Here is a 22,141-nt window from a genome sequence, read left to right on the forward strand (position 1 = left end):
TTCTTCTTCAACAATTTCTTGAATTTGTGTTGCTTGTGCCACCAAGTCCTGATGATCAGTTTGATTCTGATAGAACTTCGGGATTGAGCACACACGTATGTAATGAGATAAAAAAGGATACACCCAAGTTGAGGTGCGGGGAGCGATTTCGCTAAAACCTGAATGAGAATAAGTAATTAACTTCATTTTTCAATGAATAATAATGTGTGAAATTCTAGTATATGTAGAATTCATAACCCTAGACTCTAATAAAATCTTGCAAGATACTTACCAAAATAATGTAATAAAGTAAGGAAAAATAGTGCAACAAAATAAGGAAAATAAAAAAAGGGGCGGCAAGACATGGCTCCTTTGCAGGCTTGACTTGTACTACTTGTGGCTCAGCGTTCTCTGCATCCACCTTGGGCTGGTCAGGTAATGCATCTCCATTGTTTGGCATAGGAAGGGGTGGCGCCTCGGAATCCCTAGCTATCAGATTCTGTTGATGAGTAGTAGTAGTTGGTTTGTAGGGAGTTGAAACAAAGCTCCCTTTCTCTTTCTCTTCATCTTCATCTTGATTGAGAGTTGGAGTTGATGTCTTAGGCCGTCGAATCAGGCCTCAGAATGCTCCAAAGTGGATATAAATATAATCCGCAACAACATTCTCATCACTTGCGAATATATGATTATGTGTTTATATAGAGACATAACATAACTATTTAGATTGGATTCCTTATCCGTCTCGGACTTGGAATTTCGTATCACAAACTCAAATTCACATTTAGGAATGCCCCTCGAAAGATATTGCTCTTGTAGTTCCACGAAGATCATCAAATTTGTGACCCTACCTTTCTGGCTCACTTTGCACTCCTGTGTCATGATGAAGGAATTAATGGTCTAGGCTTCCTACATTCCTTATTGTTTTATGATTGCTGATAAAACAGGTTTTAGGGGAAATCGTTCCTCTCATTCTTATTTTTTCTGAATACAGATTTACATGCCTCTTTATAGGCCCTCAAGAATACAATTAAGGTAAGTCTACTTACCCTAAACCTAATATCCTATACAAGGTAAATAATCAATTACTAATCTTCCTACTAATTATGATTGTAGGAAATAAGTCTCTTGATTGCTATAGGATCTTCCTTCCAACACTCCCCCTCAAGTTAAGTGATGGGATCACCAATACTTAACTTGTCCAATACTCCTCGAAAAGAGTGAGAACTTACTGCCTTTGTCAAGATGTCCGCCAGTTGATCTTCCGGCTTGACATAGGGCAACTCCACCACATTTGCATCAATCGTGTCTTTTATGAAGTGTCGATCTACCTCCACATGCTTGGTTCGGTCATGTTGAACTGAATTCTCAGAGATACTAATGGCAGCCTTGTTATCACACAGCAACCGGCATGGCTGAGCGGATTTAAGGTCAAGTTCGGTCATGAGTCTTCTGAGCCATAGTACTTCTGTCAATCCACTCTTGATTCCCCGGAATTCTACCTCGGCACTGGACAGTGCGACCACCTTCTGTTTCTTACTCCTCCACGTCACCAAGTTACCTCCTACAAAGGTAAAGTACCCCGTTGTTGCCTTCCTGTCATTTGGATTCCCTGCCCAATCCGCATCAGTATAACCATGTATTTCTAAGTGCCCGTGCTTCTTGAACAACACTCCATGACCCGATATACCCTTCAAGTATCGTACTATTCTCAACACTGTCTCCCAATGTTCTTCTTGTGGTGCATGCATGAACTGACTCACCACCCCAACAGTGTAAGCAAGGTCTGGCCTGGTGTGGGACAAATAGATGAGTTTCCAGACTAACCGTTGATACCTCCCTCGGTCAACGAGTTTGGCTCCCTCCCGAATCTGTAGCCCTTGATTCTGGACCATTAGAGTGTCTACTGGCTTGCAATCTATTATCCCCGTCTCTGCTAGAATATCAAGTACATATTTCCTTTGATTGATAAAGATCCCCTATTTTGATCTAAGTACTTCTATTCCTAAGAAGTACTTTAGGATGCCAAGATCTTTCATCTCAAATTCCTTGGACAGATTTTTCCTTAATTGATCTACTTTTTCTTCATCATCACCAATGATAATCGTATCATCAACATAAATAATAAGACATGTAACCTTACCATTCTTCTTCTTGAGGAACAATGTGTGATCTGAGTTGCTCTGACGGTAATCATACTTCTTCATTACTTCAGTGAACCTCCCGAACCATGCTCTAGGAGACTGCTTGAGGCTATATAGTGTCTTCTTGAGCTTGCAGACATCTCCATTCTGGAAATCTCCAGTAAACCCGGGCAGGGGAACCATATAAACGGGTTTGGTCAGTTCTCCATGTAGAAAGACATTTGTCACATCAAACTGATGTAGGGGCCAGTCACGGTTAGCCGCTATTGAAAATAACAATCTCACTGTGTTGATCTTGGCAACCGGCGAAAAAGTTTTCGCATAGTCGACGCCATAAGTTTGGGTATATCCCTTTGCTACCAGTCTCGCCTTATATTGGTCAATGGATCCATCGGGTCTTCTTTTGATTGTGAATACCCATCTGCATCCCACTGTAGTAGCTCCTTTGGGTAGTTTACTAACTTCCCAAGTTTTATTCTTCAACAAAGCATCCATCTCTACAAGCATAGCATCTCTCCAATGTTTAACTTTCCACGCCTCTTCTGCTGTATAGGGAATTTCCTCTTCCTTGTAGAGGGCCGCTTCAAATTCCCTAGCCATCTTGGCTAAGTTCCTTTTCACAAAGTTTGCCACAGCATACTGACTCTTCCTGCCTATTTTCTCCGGGGAGAATCTCTTCGGTGGGATTCCACGAGTACTTCATGGTGGGAGTATATAGCGACCTGTACTCTCATCTAGAGTCGTACTTTCATCTACAATCTTTGTATCAACATGGTCAGTATGAGTAGTATTTTCTTGTGGTGAATCGGGAATTACCTCAGGTGCCTCGGATACCGGTTGAGGAGAGACACTGGGACGCGGTCGAGAGTACTCTGGTGCGGTTGGGACATGCTCGGCGAAAGTGCTAACCTTTTCCGTTGAGTCCTCGTTTGAGAGAATTGGCCCAGGCACAAACCAACTTAGGTAGTCCAATGTGTTGTCTGACCCACTCTTCCCCTGACTACTAAGGTGGGTGTGGTAATAGAAATCTATTTCCAAAAATTGCAATTCATTGTGGTTACTACCATTTTTGTAGTTAGGTCATAACATCTATACCCTTTTTGGTTAATCCCGTAACCCACAAACACACATTTGGTAGTACAAGGAGACAATTTTGTTCTTTCATGTTTTGGGATATGGACATAAACGGTACATCCAAAAACTTTGGGTTGAAGGTTTGTTCGGGTATTTTGGTGAGTTTGGAGAGGGTATCAAGAGGTGTTTTTTTGTTTAGGATTTTAGTAGGGAGTCGGTTTATGAGGTAGATGGAGGTAGCAATAGCTTCGGGCCAGAAGTGGGTAGGAACTTTGGATTCAAACATCAAGGCTCGGGTAATTTCGAGGATGGTTTTATTTTTTCTTTCTGCTACCCCATTTTGTTCTGGTGTGTAAGGACATGAGGTTTGATGGATTAGGCATTTTTCGGTAAAGAAGTTTGTCATTTTTTGGTTCACAAATTCCCTCCTATTGTCGGATCGAAGGATTTTTATCGTGGTCTGGAATTGGGTTTGGATAAGGTTAAAGAAAAGGATGAATTTGTCAATCACCTCATACTTGTGTTTTAAAAAATATATCCACGTCATCCGAGTGCAATCTGTTGATGAACGTGAGATACAAGTCTTGCCGGGCGAAAATTACAAGGAAAAGAAAACAATGAAAGTTACACGTTAAACAACTGAACAATTACACGGAAATATGTTGTGGAAAGCGGTAAGCCGAGTCGAGGAGTCCTATTTCCGCAAGACGAGATACGCCCCGGTAGTGCTCTCGGTTTGGCGTGTCGTCCCCAAAGATAAAACGGCTTCGTCTCTGGAGTAGCAACACCGCTAGCAACAGAGCTCCGGGGAACGGGAGTGAGGCGGGGGCAGAGCTTCAACGGGAAGTTATGCATAGATGGAGTATGCAAAAATGCTTGTGTTGTGTTATCCCTAGAATGCAGAGGATGCATGCCTATTTATAGGCCAAGTCCACCTGCAGGGCATTGATGGAGTCAACAGCCATTATGTGTGCCATGATGGCTTGACTGTAACCGCCGGGGGTTATTGACTGGTGCACTAGCCAGTGGGAGCTGAAGAGACACGACGCACCTGGACACGCTACACGACGGGATACACCATGGACCCGTCAGGGTCCATCGGGGACCTTTTATCTCCCGTTATGGGTCGGGGTCCAGCGGAGACCTTTTGACTCCCGTTTTGAGTCGGGGTCCAGCGGGGAGCTTTTGACTCCCGTTGTGAGCCGGGGTCCAGCGGGGACCTTTGGTCTCTCGTTATGCGTCGGGGTCCAGCGGGGACCTTTTGTCTCCCGTTGTGCGTCGGGGTCCAAGGCACAAGGCACAAGGCACCAGGCACCCGGTGCACGGTGCAAGGGACACGGGTCACGGGACACGGGTCACGGTACATGGTGCACGGTGCGTGAGTCGCTGGCAGCGGCGCGCGCGTGTGGACTCTGTCACCCATCTTATTCCACGATAATTATAACACATGATAATTCATTTGATTAAATACTTCATCAAAGAAGTCTATCATCCCCGATGTGGGATAATTAACACTTAGTTAATTAATCCCTTAGTCTTTTCACATAGCTCATTTCTAGCTTTATTGTGACCAACTTTAATATATTATTTCTCACTCACCGGGAATCGGATTTGAGAAAATGAATATACTACGGTCATCTACTCGGAACGTAGATCGACGTTATTGCATTTAATTTCACAAAATTAAATGTCTTGTAACATTTATTATTAGTCAAAAATCATTTGACCAAGCACGATTTCAACAATCCTCCACATGAGTGGAAATTGCCAAATGCATATGTATGCAAACACAAGCTTAACCCTCAAGAGGTATGTAAGCATAAGGATAGGTAGTTTTTGGCTTTGAACCATCCATAGTCAACACCATCGGACACAGAGGCGGACTAGTAGCGCGATGCTTTGAACTATTTCTCCACGGCGTGCACCGAGACAATTATGTTAACACTTAAACACCTCAACCTCATCCGTTCTCACGTTTTGTGTCCATTTCAGGCCTTGGACACCACTTTGGATTCATAAGTGTATTGTTTAAAGCGGCCCCACTTCACACTTACATAGGTGATTCCTCGTTGAGTATCTTGTCATACTCGTTCTCCTTGAAAACTTTATCTCAACGAGATCCTTTAGAAATCATTAAAAGTCATAGACTTAACCTCTCCACTAGGCAAGTTTGTTCAACACTCTATTACTCTCTAGGGAATAGATATAGATGAGTGTTTCACACGAACTCTCATAGCTTAGTTTTCCCATTGAACCAAGTTCTTGGGATCTCCAGTCATCATGGTTGGGTCACCACTATGACAATTCTTTAGTTTGTGGATTTCAAACTCATCCCCTCTAGCAATTTATTCATTTGATCACGATTTAACCCTTTGGTTAGCGGATCCGCTAGATTATCCAATGGCTTCACGTAGTCAATTGTAATCACCACTGTTGTGATCAATTGTCTCATAGTATTATGTCGTCGACGAATGTGTCGAGACTTACCATTGTACAAACCACTGTTTGCCCTCCCAATAGCGGCTTGGCTATCACAGTGAATTAACACTGGAAGCACGGGCTTTGACCAACATGGAATATCTTCAAGGAAGTTTTTAAGCCATTCGGCTTCTTCCGCGGCTTTATCTAAAGCTACGAATTCAGATTCCATAGTGGATCGGGCTATACATGTCTGTTTTATAGATTTCCACGAGACAGCACCACCCCCAATAGTAAAGACATATCCACTTGTTGAAATTGAGTCTTTGTTATCGGATATCCAATTTGCATCGCAGTACCCTTCAAGTACCGGGGGGTATCTCGAAAAGTGTAGCGCATGATTTTGAGTATACTTAAGATATCTCAAAACTCTTACAAGAGCTTTCCAATGCTCTTTGCTTGGATTGCTCGTATAACGGCTCAACTTGTTCACGGCGCAAGCACTATCAGATCGAGTGCAATTAGTAAGATACATAATGCATCCAATGACCCGTGCATAATCTTCTTGTGCAACGGGCTCACCCATGTTCTTGCTCAAGTGAACATTGAGCTCTATAGGCGTCTTAGCCGGGACGTCATCATAGGCGTTGAACCTCTTTAATACTTTCTCAACATAATGAGATTGTGTTAATGTGATTCCTTCGGATGTTCTTAGAATTTTCATTCCAAGAATTACATCGGCTAGACCCATATCCTTCATGTCAAAGTTTCTCTTTAACATGGCTTTCGTGTCGTTAATCACTTGGGTGTTACTACCCATGATTAACATATCATCAACATAGAGACACACTATAACATAACCATTATCAGTGTTCTTAATGTAGACACATTTGTCACATTCGTTGATTTTAAATCCATTTGATAACATCACGTTATCAAATTTCAAGTGCCACTACAACGGCGCTTGTTTCAATCCATAGAAGGATTTAACCAGCTTGCATACATTTTTTCTCTTGTCCAAGTACTACAAAACCTTCAGGTTGTTCCATATAGATTTCATCTTCGAGGTCACCATTTAGAAACGCAGTCTTAACATCCATTTGATGAATCTCAAGATTGTGCACAGCAGCAATCGCTAGAAGCACTCGAATTGATGTAATCCTCGTTACAGGTGAGTAGGTATCAAAGAAATCGTACCCTTCCTTTTGTTTAAAGCCTTTGACTACCAGTCGAGCTTTATACTTATCCACTGTTCCATCGGCCTTAAACTTTCTTTTAAGGACCCATTTGCATCCTAAAGGTTTAGCACCTTCAGGTAGATCAACCAACACCCACATGTGGTTTAGCAAAATCGAATCAATTTCGCTTTGAACAGCTTCTTTCCAATGCAACCCGTCTAGGCCTGCAAAGGCTACTTTTATCGATGTTGGTTCTTCATCAACATAAATGCAATATAGTCAGGACCAAATGTCTTTAGTGTTCTGATCCTGCTACCACGTCTTAGTACCGCATCGTTTGGATCATGCCTTGTTCGCTTGTGCGATTCAGGCTCTTCATCCCCTGATTTAGAACTAGTGGCTTCATCCTCAATTCTCGTCTCAGAATTGGGTGCAATATTTTCCTTGTCTTTGCGAGGAAATATATTTTCAAGAAATACAACATTTCTTGACTCGATTGTTGTTCCCACGGTCACAGTCGGTATTTCAGACTTGTGGACAACGAATCGATATGCACTACTATTAAGTGCATACCCAATATAGATACAATCGACCGTTTTAGGACCGATTGTAACTTCTTTGGGCGGATGAACCATTACCTTAGCCAAACACCCCCACACTTTGAGGTATTTGTAGGATGACTTCCTTCCCTTCCACAGCTCAGAAGGAGTAACATCCTTACCTTTGCGTAAAAATTTTGTTTAGGATGTAGTTGGCTGTCAAAACAGTTTCCCCTCACATGTTCTGGGGCATCCCCGAACTGATCAGTAACGCATTCATCATCTCTTTGAGAGTTCGATACTTGCGTTCTGCAACACCATTAGATTGTGGTGAATATGGTGCAGTCGTTTGGTGAATTATACCACTTGCGTTGCATAATTCCTCAAACGGGGCTACGTATTCACCCCCTCTATCACTTCGAATCATTTGATTTCACATCCAAGTTGATTCTCGACTTCGTTCTTATAATTTTTGAACGCTTCTATTGCTTCGTCTTTACTTCTTAAAAGATAGACATAACAATATCGTGTGCAATCATCTATGAATGTGATAAAGTATTTTTTACCACCTCTCGTTTGCACCAATTTTAAGTCACATACGTCCGTGTGAATTAATTCAAGGGGTTTCGTGTTCCGTTCAACCGAATAAAACGGTAACTTAGTCATTTTCGCCTCAAGATAAGTTTCACATTTGTTTTGAGTTTCTACTTCATTTGCCTTTAGTAAATCTAAACTTACTAATCTTTTAATGGCATTTTGATTTACATGTCTCAATCTATTGTGCAACAAGTTAGAACACTCAGTCAAATAAGAAGAAGTAGATGCATTCTTATTATTAGCCAACGGCTTAGGAACATGGCGTACAACTACACTAAGCTTGAAAAGTCCATCGGTTACATAGCCTTTTCCGAGTGACTTTCCAAACTTGTACAAAGAAAACCTATCAGATTCAAATACAAGTTTAAACCCCTTATTTACTAGTATTGATCCTGACACTAGGTTCTTGCGGATGTCCGGGACGTGCAGCACATCCTTCAAAGTGATTGTGACGCTGGACGTCATCATGAGGATCATGTCTCCAATGCCGAGGACTTGAGACGAAGCTTGATTCCCCATATTGATCTTCCTCTTTTCAACAGCGGTGTAGGAGGTGAACTTTCTTTTATCGGCACAGACGTGGGCAGTAGCTCCAGTGTCGATGTACCAGCCACCTTTGTTATCAACAAGGTTGACTTCTTCCGTGTGACCACAGCAACAAGGTCACTTTCATCCCAGTCCTTGAACTCCTTTTCAACAATGTGGGCAGCCGGCTTCTTCTTCGGCTTGCGGCAGTCCTTGGAGAAGTGGCCAGGTTTGCCACAGTTGTAGCAGTTGCCTTCAACCTTCCTCGCAAGCTGCTTCTTCTTGCCCTTGTCCTTTGCAGTTGGATGGGAGCGTTTGTTGGAGGGACCGCCCCGCTCCAACAGATTTTCCTTAGCAACAGGTGGGCCATGTCCCTTAGCCAAACCATCGTGTTTGCGCACGTCTGACTCGATGCGCAGCTTCATGATCAAGTCTTCAAGATTCATCTCCTTTCGCTTGTGCTTAAGGTAGCTCTTGAAGTCCTTCCAGCCGGGTGGAAGTTTTTCAATGACCGTGCTCGCCGTGAAGGCTTCAGGCAGGGCCATTCTCTCGGCGGCGTGGTCGTGGATGATCAGCTGGAACTCTTTCACTTGGTCCATGATCGGTCGGGAGTCGACCATTTTGTAGTCCAAGTACTTGGCTATTACAAATTTCTTAGTACCCGCATCATCACTACGATACTCTTATCTAGCATTTCCCAAACTTGTTTTGTTGTGGGAATAGTTCAATACACGTTATAGACACTATCATCTAAAGCACTTAAAATAAAGTTTTTACAAAGATAGTCTCCTTTGCGCCAAACATCATACTCGACGTACATCTCGACACGTGCCTCGTCCTCGCTTGGCGGGGTTGGCTCGTTCTCCTTGAGGAAGTTCACGACGCCCAACGTTGTTAGGTAGATCAACATTTTCTATTTCCATCTCTTGAAGTCCGTTCCAGTGAACTTCGACTGCTTCTCGGCGGGTGGCATCATCCTTGGTGCCATTGGTACCGAGCTTGTCCCATGAAAGAGACCAAGTCCGTTGCCCCCGTAGGAGCTAACAATTGGTTGGGGCACAGTACCCCCCACAGTTGAGTGGAGCATGGAGACCCCCACATTTGTGCCGACCTCGAAGGATCCCGCACCCGCGCCGACCCCGGAGGATCCAGCACCCGCGCCGACCCCGGAGGGTCCAGCACCCGTGCTGCCCCCGAAGGAGCTAGCACCCGTGCCGACCCCGGACGGTCCAGCACCCGTGCTGCCCCCGAAGGAGCTAGCACCCGTGTTGACCCCGAAGAATCCAACACCCGTGTCGTGCCCGAAGGCCCCGAAACTCGACCCAATGAAGGATCCAATAGAACCACTGAAAGTGGAACCGACCGATCCACTCGAGGTGAATCCGGTAACCGTCCCGAAGGGGTTGTCAAACACCCACGGTTGTTGATGAAGAAGTTGAGAAGCCATTGGTCGGAATCATCGTTATGTCTGACGACGTGTTGACGGGAGCGACGGTGGACACGGTGGATGCAACGGTGGCAGCGGCGGTAGACGGGTCAGTCGACATCTCCAAGCAAATGTGTTTATTTCAGTTCAGTTGGTGTGTGTAAAGTCGTTTGGTGGCAAGAGTATCCCGTCTTGCGATTGTTGATGAACGTGAGATACAAGTCTTGCAGGGCAAAAATTACAAGGAAAAGAAAACAATGAAAATTACAAGTTAAACAACTGAACAATTACACGGAAATATGTTGTGGAAAGCGGTAAGCCGAGTCGAGGAGTCCTCTTTCCGCAAGACGAGATACGCCCCGGTAGTGCTCTCGGTTTGGCGTGTCGTCCCCAAAGATAAAACGACTTCGTCTCTGGAGTAGCAGCACCGCTAGCAACAGAGCTCCGGCGAACGGGAGTGAGGCGGGGGCAGAGCTTCGACGGGAAGTTATGCAGAGAGGGAGTATGCAAAAATGCTTGTGTTGTATTATCCCTAGAATGGCTTGATGAAGTCAACAACCCTTATGTGTGCCATGATGGCTTGACTGTAACCGCCGGGGGTTATTGACTGGTGCACTAGCCAGTGGAAGCTGAAGAGACACGACGCACCTGGACACGCTACACGACGGGATACACCATGGACCCGTCGGGGTCCATCGGGGACCTTTTGTCTCCCGTTAGGGTTCGGGCTCCAGCAGGGACCTTTTGATTCCCGTTGTGAGCTGGGGTCCAACGAGGACCTTTGGTCTCCCATTATGCGTCAGGGTCCAACGGTGACCTTTTGTCTCCCGTTGTGCGTCGGGGTCCAACGGGACCATGACGTGAATCAGGACCCGTCGGGGATAGCGTGGAGTTTGGGGTGGTCTAAAAAGAACAAGCGGGGCTCGAACCACGCTCAACGACCAGCTCCAAAGAATAGCCCAAAGACCATGCAAAGACCAATTGCCAAGATCCAAGGCACCAGGCACACGGTGCACGGGGCATGGGACACGGGTCACGGTGCATGGTGCGCGGTGTGCGGGTCGCGGGCAGGCAGCGGCGGCGCGCGCGTGTGCGCGCGTGTGGACTCTGTCACCCGTCTTATTCCACGATAATTATAACACATGATAATTCATCTGATTAAATACTTCATCAAAGAAGTCTATCATCCCCGATGTGGGATAATTAACACTTAGTTAATTAATCCCTTAGTCTTTTCACATAGCTCATTTCTAGCTTTATTGTGACCAACTTTAATATATTATTTCTCACTCACCGGGAATCGGATTTGAGAAAATGAAAATACTACGGTCATCTACTCGGAACGTAGATCGACGTTATTGCATTTAATTTCACAAAATTAAATGTCTTGTAATATTTATTATTAGTCAAAAATCATTTGACCAAGCACGATTCCAACACAATCATCTACAAAAATTACAAAATATCTAAAACCGTTCCCCCCAACAATAGGTGCAGGACCCCACACATAAGCATGAACAAGGGAAAAAATAGAATTCATATGAGTATTTGTAGATTTAAACAATTGTCTGTGGCTCTTGGCCAAAACACAAGTGAACTAAAATAACCAGGGGAAGGGTGTCCCAGTCGTTGGTGCCATAGCCAAATCTCCCGTTTCGTGGACCCGTGAGCCAGCATCACACTGCCTTGTTGAGCTATCTCATCCACGTAGTAGAGTCCTTGGCTCTCAGTGCCACGCCCAAGTATCTTCCTCGTCCGAATATTCTGCAAAATACAGAAGTCGGGGTGCATTAGTAAAGTACAGTTCAAGTCTTTTGTCACATGGCTTATAGACATCAATCTATGGGACAAAAGTAAGAACATAAAGACAGTTTAACAGTCTCAAGGTTGAGGATATTTCAATAGTGTCTGCCTCAGCCATAGTAATTAATTCCCCACTAGCAGTCTGTATATAGGTTTTAGTAATATCACTAAAACTAACAAAATCATCTTTATTAGGAGTCATGGTGTCGGTAGCTCCAAAGTCAAATATCCAACCCTTTTTATCACCCCCATTATCATTCTTCACGTTAAATGCAGCGGAAATACGATCCAAGGGCTCAAATCTATTTTTAAGTGGGATAGGATTAAATTGCACAGTTCTCAAATAATCAGAGGTTTTTTCACAATAATCTATCAACTAGGGGTCATGGTGTAACTCATCATAAATCTGGGGACTCTTATGCAAAAAATGGGGTCTGTGGCGTAATTTATGAAAATCTGGGGTGCATTCTGTGCATAAACAAAATTTGAGGGTGCATTCTGTGTATAAAAAATATTAGGGTTAGGGTTATTATCCCCTAACCCTTTACCTCAATCATTCGCGCCGCCTCCCCCATTCCCGTTTCAGGTCTTGTCGGTAAAATTACCAGTGTCGATCACACCGCCACCGCTCCCGCCTTCGCCGGAAGCCTCCAGTTCCTCCTTCTGTTTCCCTCGTCCAGTCACCATGTCCCGATTTCCCAACACCAATTTCACCGCCTCATTCCCGGCGGAAACTCTGATTGCCATTTTTGCTCTTGCCGTCTGCCTTTCCTCCCACCATTCGGGATACCCAAGCAATTGGAAGCACGTTTCTCGTGTGTGCTTTTGCATACCGCAGTGGGAGCACCAAAGCTTCGATTTGTCCACCGGTTTGCTCCCCGGGCGGTGAGCGACAGTGGTTTGACGCGAGGTTCCACTCCGGTGACCTTGTCGTTGTCCCTGTGCCGCAAGCCCGTGGCCGATTCCTTGTGAATCTCCCCCACCGTGACAATTGGTGATGGTGTTTGAGGATCCTGGTGGCCCTAGTCGTCGTCGGGCCGCCTCCTTTTTAACCCACCCATAGGCGGTTTCCAGGGGGGGACACTTCCTTGAGGATATCTCGTCGGACCCCTTCGTGTTCTTCATTCAGCCCCACCAGAAATCGGAGCAGCCTCTTGGTGTTTGTGTATACTCTGAATTGATTTACCCTCTTCTCGCAGCAGTCAACCGGTTGTTTCTAACACCGGTCGATATTGATCTACATTCCGTGGATTTTCCGATAATACGTCTCCAGATCCATATTCCCATGTCTAATTGTGTTTGCCTTGTCCTCCAGGTCATATACGAGGTATAGATCAGCCTCACTCTCGTATGTGGTGGCTAGGCTGTCCCAAATCGCCTTGGCCGACTGATGATGAGTGAAATCCGCAATGATATCGGTTTCGATATTGTCCACAATCCATGAGAAGATGATTAGATCCGTCTCCTCCCAGTCATCATACTCCTTGCTTCCCGGCAACGGTGGAGCCGGTTTTCCGGTTATATGGGAGTAGCTTCCCCTACTCCCTATCGCAACTTTCATCAGCCGCGACCACACTGGGTAGTTCCCTCCGTTGAGTTTGAATGCAACAGTTACATTCTTACTTGCTCGTATCTTACTACTTGATGATTTTGTCGTTGGTTTCTCTTCGTCTGACATTTTGGGTATTGATTTGAATTTGTTTGCTCACTGGTTTTTGTTGATTTGGCCGAGATTGGTATGGGCAATGATGAAAGAAATTCTGAGCTCTAGTTCAAAGCCTGCTCTGAAGCCATGATAAAAACAGGTTTTAGGGGAAATCGTTCCTCTCATTCTTGTTTTTTCAGAATACAGATTTAGATGCCTCTTTATAGGCCCCCAAGAATACAATTAAGGTAAGTCTAATTACTCTAAACCTAATATCCTATACAAGGTAAATAATCAATTACTAATCTTCTTACTAATTGTGATTGTAGTCTTGATTGCTATAGGATCTTCCTTCTAACAATTGCCTTTCCTATTCATATCTTCTAAGACAGCATTTTCTTAGCCTTTTTTACACGAACCTCTATAACTTCTATCTCAAAACTCTCAACCAGCTTTTTTACTGCCTTTTACTTCAATATCATACACTTAGGAATCCTCTAGATATGCGTTTTTAATACTATATCTCAAGATTTGATTGAGAAAGAGGTAAAAGGTGAACCTTTAAGATTGCTGAAAGCATGTCTTGTGTTGAGCAGATCTCTAATCTCTTGCAAGTAGATGTTTCAGCAATACTGTAATTGCACTTGTGGTGGCCTTTATCCTTAATACACTGTATCTTGTGTTGTGTATATCCAACAACATTAATGCACTGCTTATCTTAATATAAAAACAAAGAACTCACTATGAAACATACCTGGAATAATTACTCTCTATTTTTTTGAAGGAATTTTTCAGTTGGCTTTGCAGTACTTACTCAACCATTGTTCGAAATTGTAGGTGCAGTTAGCAAATCAGAATCAGCTTGTTGATCATTACGGCTCCAAGCACCCAAAAGAAAAGCCTCCAAGCAACTCAGGATAACAGCTAAAAAGCATCGGGTTATTTCAGCTCTTGTTCCTTGAGAAAAGCTGTAATTTAACTCTACAGCATGTGATGATGAGTTCCCTGTTCAGTTTATAAGAATGTAATCTATTTATCACCTCTCCTGTAATATTGGCCTGCACCTGCAAGGAAAATCTACACATGAATAAATTGTACTATCTTCTTTGTCTTGTTGGGCACTAGAAGGAATGAATCATGCTTCCAGATAGTAGTTGTGAACTTCAGCTCTTAAATCTTTCCAAAACGCGTAAGGGCCAGTTTGCTTTACCTGTTCGGAAATGAGAAGAAATCACAGCTGCCCATGTTTGCTTTACTATTCAACAAAGAAATCAAATCATTCTCATGCGTTTGATTTAGTTGTTTTCCAATCCATTTTTCTTGTACAAGGTAAAAAATGACACCTTGATATGGTTCCTTTACCTAGATGTTTATTCTTGCTATGTAAATGACACATATTCAGCAGGTATGCACAATTCAATCTCCTTAACCTTGTTGGGAGAAGAATACAATCAGGTACTTGTAATGGTGCGGTGCCGTGCCGTGCCGCTCTTTCTTGGGCTTCTAAGTTGCGGCTCATTGTTTTGTCTACTACGGAACATAGACAAGGAAATAGATGGTGTAGTTGAAGAATTTTTGGGGTCACCCTGGAAATGAGCATAACAATAATACTACTCTATAGTGACAGTCAAAGAACTTGGCATTTCTTTCAAAGACAAGAGCATCTAGTATCATCTTTTGCATAACAAAATCTTTGAAATTTTTTGGAAGTGAAAATCCAATAAACATATCTATACTAAGGTTTTGACCTTAGAGAATTGATATTGTGTATAGCTTTAATTTACTAGGAACTTGAGGTGAAACCTGGTAAATTTGTATAATGAATTATGAAAGTATGCTTCAGAGCATTTTGTATTGTAAAAATATTTCCTTTAATTTAGGATTAAAAAAATTTGCATTCTATATAAAAAAATTGTTTAGATTATGTTCAAGTAAGTCCATATTTTATACTGTACTAGTATTATTGTGCGGTGGATTTGATTAAGCTCGCAACCCAAATAAATATGTATGTATTGTGAAACAATATAGTATCAGTTCAACATCACTTGATCACAACCTAAACAAATCTGCACCATAGATTGACAAAAACAAACGAAACGTTAACTAGTTATCTAAAATAGTAGTACGAAATGTGATAAAGAGAGAGATATTTCAGATGCAATTGTAGCGGATGACGCTGAAATTTCCGAAAATGTTTTTTTGTGTCGGAATGACTTGGATTTTGGCCATCCAACATCGTTTAGAAGGTAAAAACGCCGTTTTACTATTTCTCCAAATGTTTAAAATTTCATAGTTTGCGTTTTATATCTTTTAAAACTCAAGAGTTTCTAACTTGATTCGATCGAGAGAGATTCGATCGAGAGATAACTGCGAGAGTTCGCGATGAAGATATTGGTTCGTTCGCATGGAGATTAACGTCGAGCAGCCAATTATCGTTCTCTAGGGTTTTTTGATAAGATAAATTGCAAGAAAAGAGAAAAGACAATAAAAGTATGTAAATTCTGATATATTGATTGATTGAATAATACGAAGATCTCCTACACATATATTTATAATACGTGGGGATACAACAATATCCTATCAAAATATAGTAAATCAAATATAATAATATCATAAGAAAAAAAGATGTGATAAATCAATAAATTATGGAAAAAATATGATAGTTAAATACTAAATAAATAATAAGACATGAGGAATATCTCCGAAGATGGGCTTGTTTAATAACCACATATAAATAATGAATTTTATTATTGAAGTCAAAATTTGATTATTTATAATATTTTCATTTTAGAAAAAACTATGGTTTGGTTAATTACTTATCCATTTAAGTCATTCTCTACATGTTTTGCATCAATTTCCATCGATTAATTGCGATAAACGAAGTTGAGTACACAAAAAGAAGTTTGTAAAATTCATGAAATTCCATCATATTCAAGAATAACAAAAAAAAACAAACATATGTTTGAAAACTATGAAATTCATGATACTAAAAACAACCTAGCTAAAATACTTCTATTTTCAAAACATATGTATGTGTTTAGCATTAACCAACACAAATTACTACTTAACCAACATTAGAGATTAGAGCATCCACAACGGCGAGTAGGATGGCATCCGTTCGTCCGTGCCAGCGGCACGGAGACGTTGTCCACCGCTGAGCTCGCGCCTCTGGCACGGCGCTGCTCGATGCATCGAGCACGTCCGTGCCAGCGAGCAGGCGACGTGGCGGCGTGTGATTGGCCAACGACATAGCCGTTAGCAATTTAATTTAATTTTTTTAAAAAATCGGATTTTAATTAAAAAAATCTAATTAAAAATAAAAAAAATATTTTCCCACTTCCCAAAAAATTATATCCATTTTCTACCCACTTTTAATTTATTTTTCAATTTTTTCCCCCAAAAATACACATTTTCATCTATAAATACCCCCACTTCCACACCAAAAATTCACACCACACTACACAATTATCATCCAAATTCTCTCATTTCCATTCTCAATTCTCATCAAATCTTTCATTCACTCTTACTCTTACAACAAAACAATGTCCGGCCACGGCGATCACCCCTCGGGCTCCCACGGTTGGAACCCCGATTGGTTCGGTTCACAACCGTTTCCTAGTCCGGAAACGGAATATTCGGCCCCTCATCAAACCTAAGGTTCGGAAGTTCCGGGTGACTACCGGCCTTACCCGATCGGCGACCAAGATGCCCCCGAAGGGCAATACGGGTGGACACCCGAGCCTAGAGCGAGGTCGAGCGGCCCCTCCCAAACTCGGACTCCTCCTACTCGCGGTGTCCGCACACCGTACACTCCGGCGGAGATGAAGCAATTGTTCAAAGCGTTCTTGTCAATCTCTGAAGATCCGGAGATTGGCACGAACCAATCCGACGATCATTATTGGTGGCGCATCTGTCGCCGGTACAATGAAAACCGGCCGGCTGGAACAATCGAGCGCAACGAGAGTATGGTGCGCAACACCATATACAGAGCCAACGAAGAAATCCAAAAGTTCCAGGGGTATTACCTCCAGGAAGAGCGGTCTGCGGGGAGCGGCCGGAGCGAGGTCGACAACATCAGTTCCGCCTTGTCGACCTACCAATCCATGAACAACAAGTCGTTCAAGTACCTCAACATTTGGCAGGAGACGCGGTCGCATCCGAAGTATAGGGGAGGCGTAACATCCTCCTCTAGCGGCTCCTCCAAACGGTCAAGGTCGGTATCCCTATCCGACGCCGGCTCCGAAGACGTGGCTAGCCAACTTGTCGGAGCTAACTTGGGTAGCCCCGACGCCGGCCCGAGCGGTTCCCAACGCCGACCGCAAGGAAGGAAGAAGGCGGCGGCCAACCACCGTCGCGCCGCGACTCCATCCGCCCCCGATACTGAACCCGCTCCCTATGTGCCACCTCAACCCCCACCAACTCGTTGTGGGGGGTTTTGGCCCAACTCAATTTGGCCGATAGGTCAAATATGACCCCCGAGCAACTTCGATCGCATGTGGCGATGATACGGGGTCTCCAAAGAACGTTGGGGGTATTGCCGGATGATGATTAGTCTTCACCGGGGGCATTTTATGCTTAAATTGTGTAATTTTTATTTTTTAGTAGTTTAATTATGTAATTTTCATTTTTAGGATTTTAATTATGTAATTTTTATTTTTTAGGATTTTAATTATTTAATTTTTATTTTTTAGAAATTTAATTATGTAATTTTTTAATTTTATTGTAATTTGTAATATTATTCCGAGTATTTTTAATGAATTTTAATTTTGTGGAAATGTTTTTATGTAAATTGAATAATAGAATGGTGACACTTGTGCTCGTCCTTGCAGAAGAGTACGGATGTGAGTGTTGTGCTCTTGCCTAAGAGCAGACAGAAAAAATGGGGTATGGCAAGAGCACGGATGTGGATGTTATTATAATCATTGTAAGATAAGCTTATCTATAAGTTGAGCTATATGGCATGTAGTTGTAGGTTCCAATCCCAATCCAACAAATTGAACATGTTTGTAAATCTATGAATACGAAGAAGAAAGAAAAAATTAAATATGAAACTCTATTTTTGTGATTCTCCCTTTCCTCTCTATTTGAGGAAACTCATGTCTACAATTTCTTGAATTTGTGATTTCTGCCATCAAATCCTGATAAACAGTCTGATTCTGATAGAAGGGATTGAGCACACACATTTATAATGAGATAGTGCCTCTTATCCATGCTTATCTATCTGTTTGGTTGCTTGATACCACTATCTATAAGCCCGAAAAAAGCCCGCTAGGCCCGGTATTGGGAATACACTATACCACCCTTGAGCTGTGATAGTAGACTTTTTCTCCATGATAGTCGTTACTTTCTCTCTCCCACTAATCTTCTCTCACCACTTATCTACGTAACACCCTCACTTTCTCTCCCTTCTGCAATTGACTCTCTTCTCTTCTCTTCTCTTACCTCCACCGGCCCACATTAACAATAAGGCTAGCCAATCGAGGAGGTCATAGTGATCCTTCCATAGTGTGAAAGGAGGCTTGCGGCGCGAACCTCGGGAAAGTGGAGGGAGGGCACTCTGATTCATTGTCGGAGAACTGAGGATTTTGGAAAGCGCTAGAGGTGATTTCTGTGAGGATATTGTATTTAAAACCGCGATCGTCACGATGGTGGCGTTTGCAGAGGCATCGGCGGGGGTTTAGATTGGGTGTTTTGATAGCGGAAATGGCAATTGAGATTGAGAGGGCTAAGCTATTCAAATGGTAATGGCGGATTCAATTGTGAGAAAGAGATGCTTTTGGTGGTACCTTGTACTTATGTAATTGTACCGTGGAGTTAAAACTCTTTATACCTGTAAAACGTTTATTTCAAAATTATTATAAATATTATTCATAAATGCAAAATATAATATAATTATTAATTTAACTTATATAATAAAAATTACATTTTTAACTTTCATGTATTTTAATTTCTAGAGTATATATTAGTAATTAAGATATTTTTGTCATTTCATATTCTCTCTATAAAATAGTTTAAAATGCTATCTTATCAACCAAACCATCTACAAAAAAAGTTCTATCTCACACTATCTTAATTTCAACCCGAAAATACTATCTTATGTTAACTATCTTGTTATTTCCTATCTGTACAATCAAATGAACCCTCAATTATAATCATTGTAAGATAAGCTTATCTATAAGTTGAGCTATATTTGTAAATCTCTGAAATACGAAGAAGAAAGACAAAAAATTAAATATGAAACTCTGTTTTTGTGATTCTCCCTTTCCTCTCTATTTGAGGAAACTCGTGTTTTTTTCTTCAACAATTTTTTGAATTTGTGTTGCTTCTATCCCTAGTCCTGATAATCAATTTGATTCTGATAGAACTTCGGGATAGAGCACACACGTCATGGCTCCTTAGAGTCTAATAATATCTTGCAAGATACGTACCAAAATAATGTAAGAAAGTAAGGAAAAATAGTGCAACAAAAAAAGGGGGAAAAAAGGAAACAAAATGGTCTTGTGCGGCAAGTCATGGCTCCTTTGCTTGTGGCTCACCGTTCTCTGCCTCCGGGCTGTTCTCTGCGTCCACCTTCGGCTGGTCGGGTAATGCATCTCCATTGTGTGGCATAGCTTCGGTAGGAAGGGGTGGCGGAGGAGGAGGTAAAACAACGCTCTCTTTCTCTTTTTCATCATCTTCATCTTGATTGAGAGTTGGAGTTGATGTCTTAGGCCATCGAATCAGGCCTTGGAATGCTCCAAAGTGGATATGTATATAATCCGCCACATCATTCTCATCAACACGTGAACTACTTCCTCTCCTCCTCCCATTCTTCAACATCCTCCATTATCTCTCAATTAACCTCTTTCTCTGATTCTCTCTCTTAGTATTAGTAATTTAATTGTATGGTTTGTGAAATAGGATTATGTGTTTATATAGATAGTGACATAACGATTTAGATGGGGATTTAGATTCCTTATCCTGTCTCATTCTCTCTCTCTTAGTATTAGTAATTTAATTGTATGGTTTGCGAAATAGGATTATGTGTTTATATAGATAGTGACATAACGATTTAGATGGGGATTTAGATTCCTTATCCGTCTCAGACTTGGATTCGTATAACAAACTCAAATTCATCATCTAAATCTCTAATTTACTAGATACGTATCACAAACTCAAATTCATCTAAATCTCTAATTTACTATTTTTAATTATGTACGCAAATAAACTTAGTATTTGGATTTACTCAAAGTATTAATTAGTATTAGTATTAATTTCCATGTCTGTGTTATATGTATAGGGCATTTTTTCTTCATGGGCTTCGTACGTAATTGATACTTGACCCTGCACATATTTATTAATATGCATAATGCATGGTGTATAAATATTATTCCGTCCATTTTATTTAGTGGCGGACGCAGAAAAATTTATTGGCAGGGGCTAGATTGAATAATTTTAGACAATGCGAAAGTAATTTTTATTCAGTTTTTAATTATTTTAGTAAGGATGATTTAAAACGATCTAAAAATGATCTCTATGTTCTTAAAATCCTAATTTTAGAAAATGAACTTATAACTAACTAAAAATTACTCCCACGTTATCTAAAAATGACAGCTCCACCCTGGACACTAAATTTTCTATTGATTAAAAACGCTAAGATATGTATGTTACGAATCATTGAAAAAACTCATTAAATATACGCAATGAAAAATCTTTTAGTTTAAAAGATATGGAGTAATATATAACAAATAGATTAAAATTTATATTAATTCAATGGACTAATGAAAAACGAAATATCTTTTAGTTTTGACAATTTTTGTAAAAGTACTTCCTAAATTTCTAATCGAAACAAATTGAGGATCACACTCTTATTAATATTAAAAATAAATAACTGATTAAAACATCTTATAAGTAATAAGCCGTTTAAATATAAATGCACTCCATTCAGGAAACAAATTTTAAATCTTTTAATAAATATTTCATCAAATTAAATTGATAAAACTATTAGGGTAAGAAATTAGAATGCTAGATGAAACGTGTCTAACACGTGAGGGAAATAGCGTGAAAAAGGCTTATGAATTTACTTCAATAATAATTTTATACTCCAATTAAGTAACTTTGGTTTGCTTCTTCTTCATCAAACGATTGGCAACCATTGTTTTTTTTTCATACATAGGAGTTCGAGATACATTCGGCAAGCGAACTAGCCCGCCACAGCCCCTCGTGGCTCGAATACTTTAGCTTCCCTCCGACGAGTTCAGCCCCGGTAGACTACCTGCCACCCTCAGACGCGTCCAGGCTCGAAAGCTTGCCAAGCCCCAAGGAAACAACCTTGAACTGGCCCACAGGGAAATTAATCTCAAAGTCGCGCCATCCAGGAGTCGAACTCAAGACCTCCAGGATGGTGTCATATCCTTACTATCCTTCTCAACCACTTGAGCTAGGAGGCTTGGATACGATTGGCAGCCATTGTTGAGAGTTGGTACTTTCTCATTCTCTAATTTCAAATTTCAGCCCCTTCCAACTAATCACTTTTCAATAATTTAATCTTTAATGACACATTTTGGCAGAGGCTAAACATGATTTTCAACCAATCAAAATAACAGTAGTAGAAAAAATGATTAAAAATATATTTTGGGAGGGGCTTAAGCCCCTTATCCCTTCTTCTTGTGTCCGCCAATGATTTTATTCAACCATGTCCATATTTTACTTTTAATTTTTCCCAATGGAGATTTCATCTTTCTCTCTTCTTATTAAAAATATTGAAAATTTTATCTCTTTATATACCCCCTCCGTCCCATGCTACTCACACTTTTCACTTTAATAGCGTAATTTGA

The 22,141-nt window shown here is 41.5% G+C and overlaps 1 long non-coding RNA gene across 4 annotated transcripts; it reads right to left on the reverse strand.

Moving 5' to 3' along the window:
- Positions 1-11,324: 11,324 nt before the first annotated feature.
- LOC121771967 lies at positions 11,325-15,022 on the reverse strand. Of its 4 annotated transcripts, XR_006044227.1 has the most exons (4): positions 14,688-15,022; positions 13,885-14,535; positions 12,229-13,464; positions 11,325-11,641 (listed from the first exon to the last, which is right to left on the reverse strand). It is a non-coding gene; the product is annotated as an uncharacterized LOC121771967 (long non-coding RNA). The 4 variants fall into 4 exon arrangements; XR_006044229.1 differs by lacking the exon at positions 14,688-15,022 and having other exon boundaries at positions 12,229-13,459; positions 13,885-14,673; XR_006044226.1 differs by lacking the exon at positions 14,688-15,022 and having other exon boundaries at positions 13,885-14,673.
- Positions 15,023-22,141: the final 7,119 nt, after the last annotated feature.

The sequence above is a fragment of the Salvia splendens genome, chromosome 16 (genome assembly GCF_004379255.2).
Source record: "Salvia splendens isolate huo1 chromosome 16, SspV2, whole genome shotgun sequence".
Taxonomy (NCBI): Eukaryota; Viridiplantae; Streptophyta; class Magnoliopsida; order Lamiales; family Lamiaceae; genus Salvia; species Salvia splendens.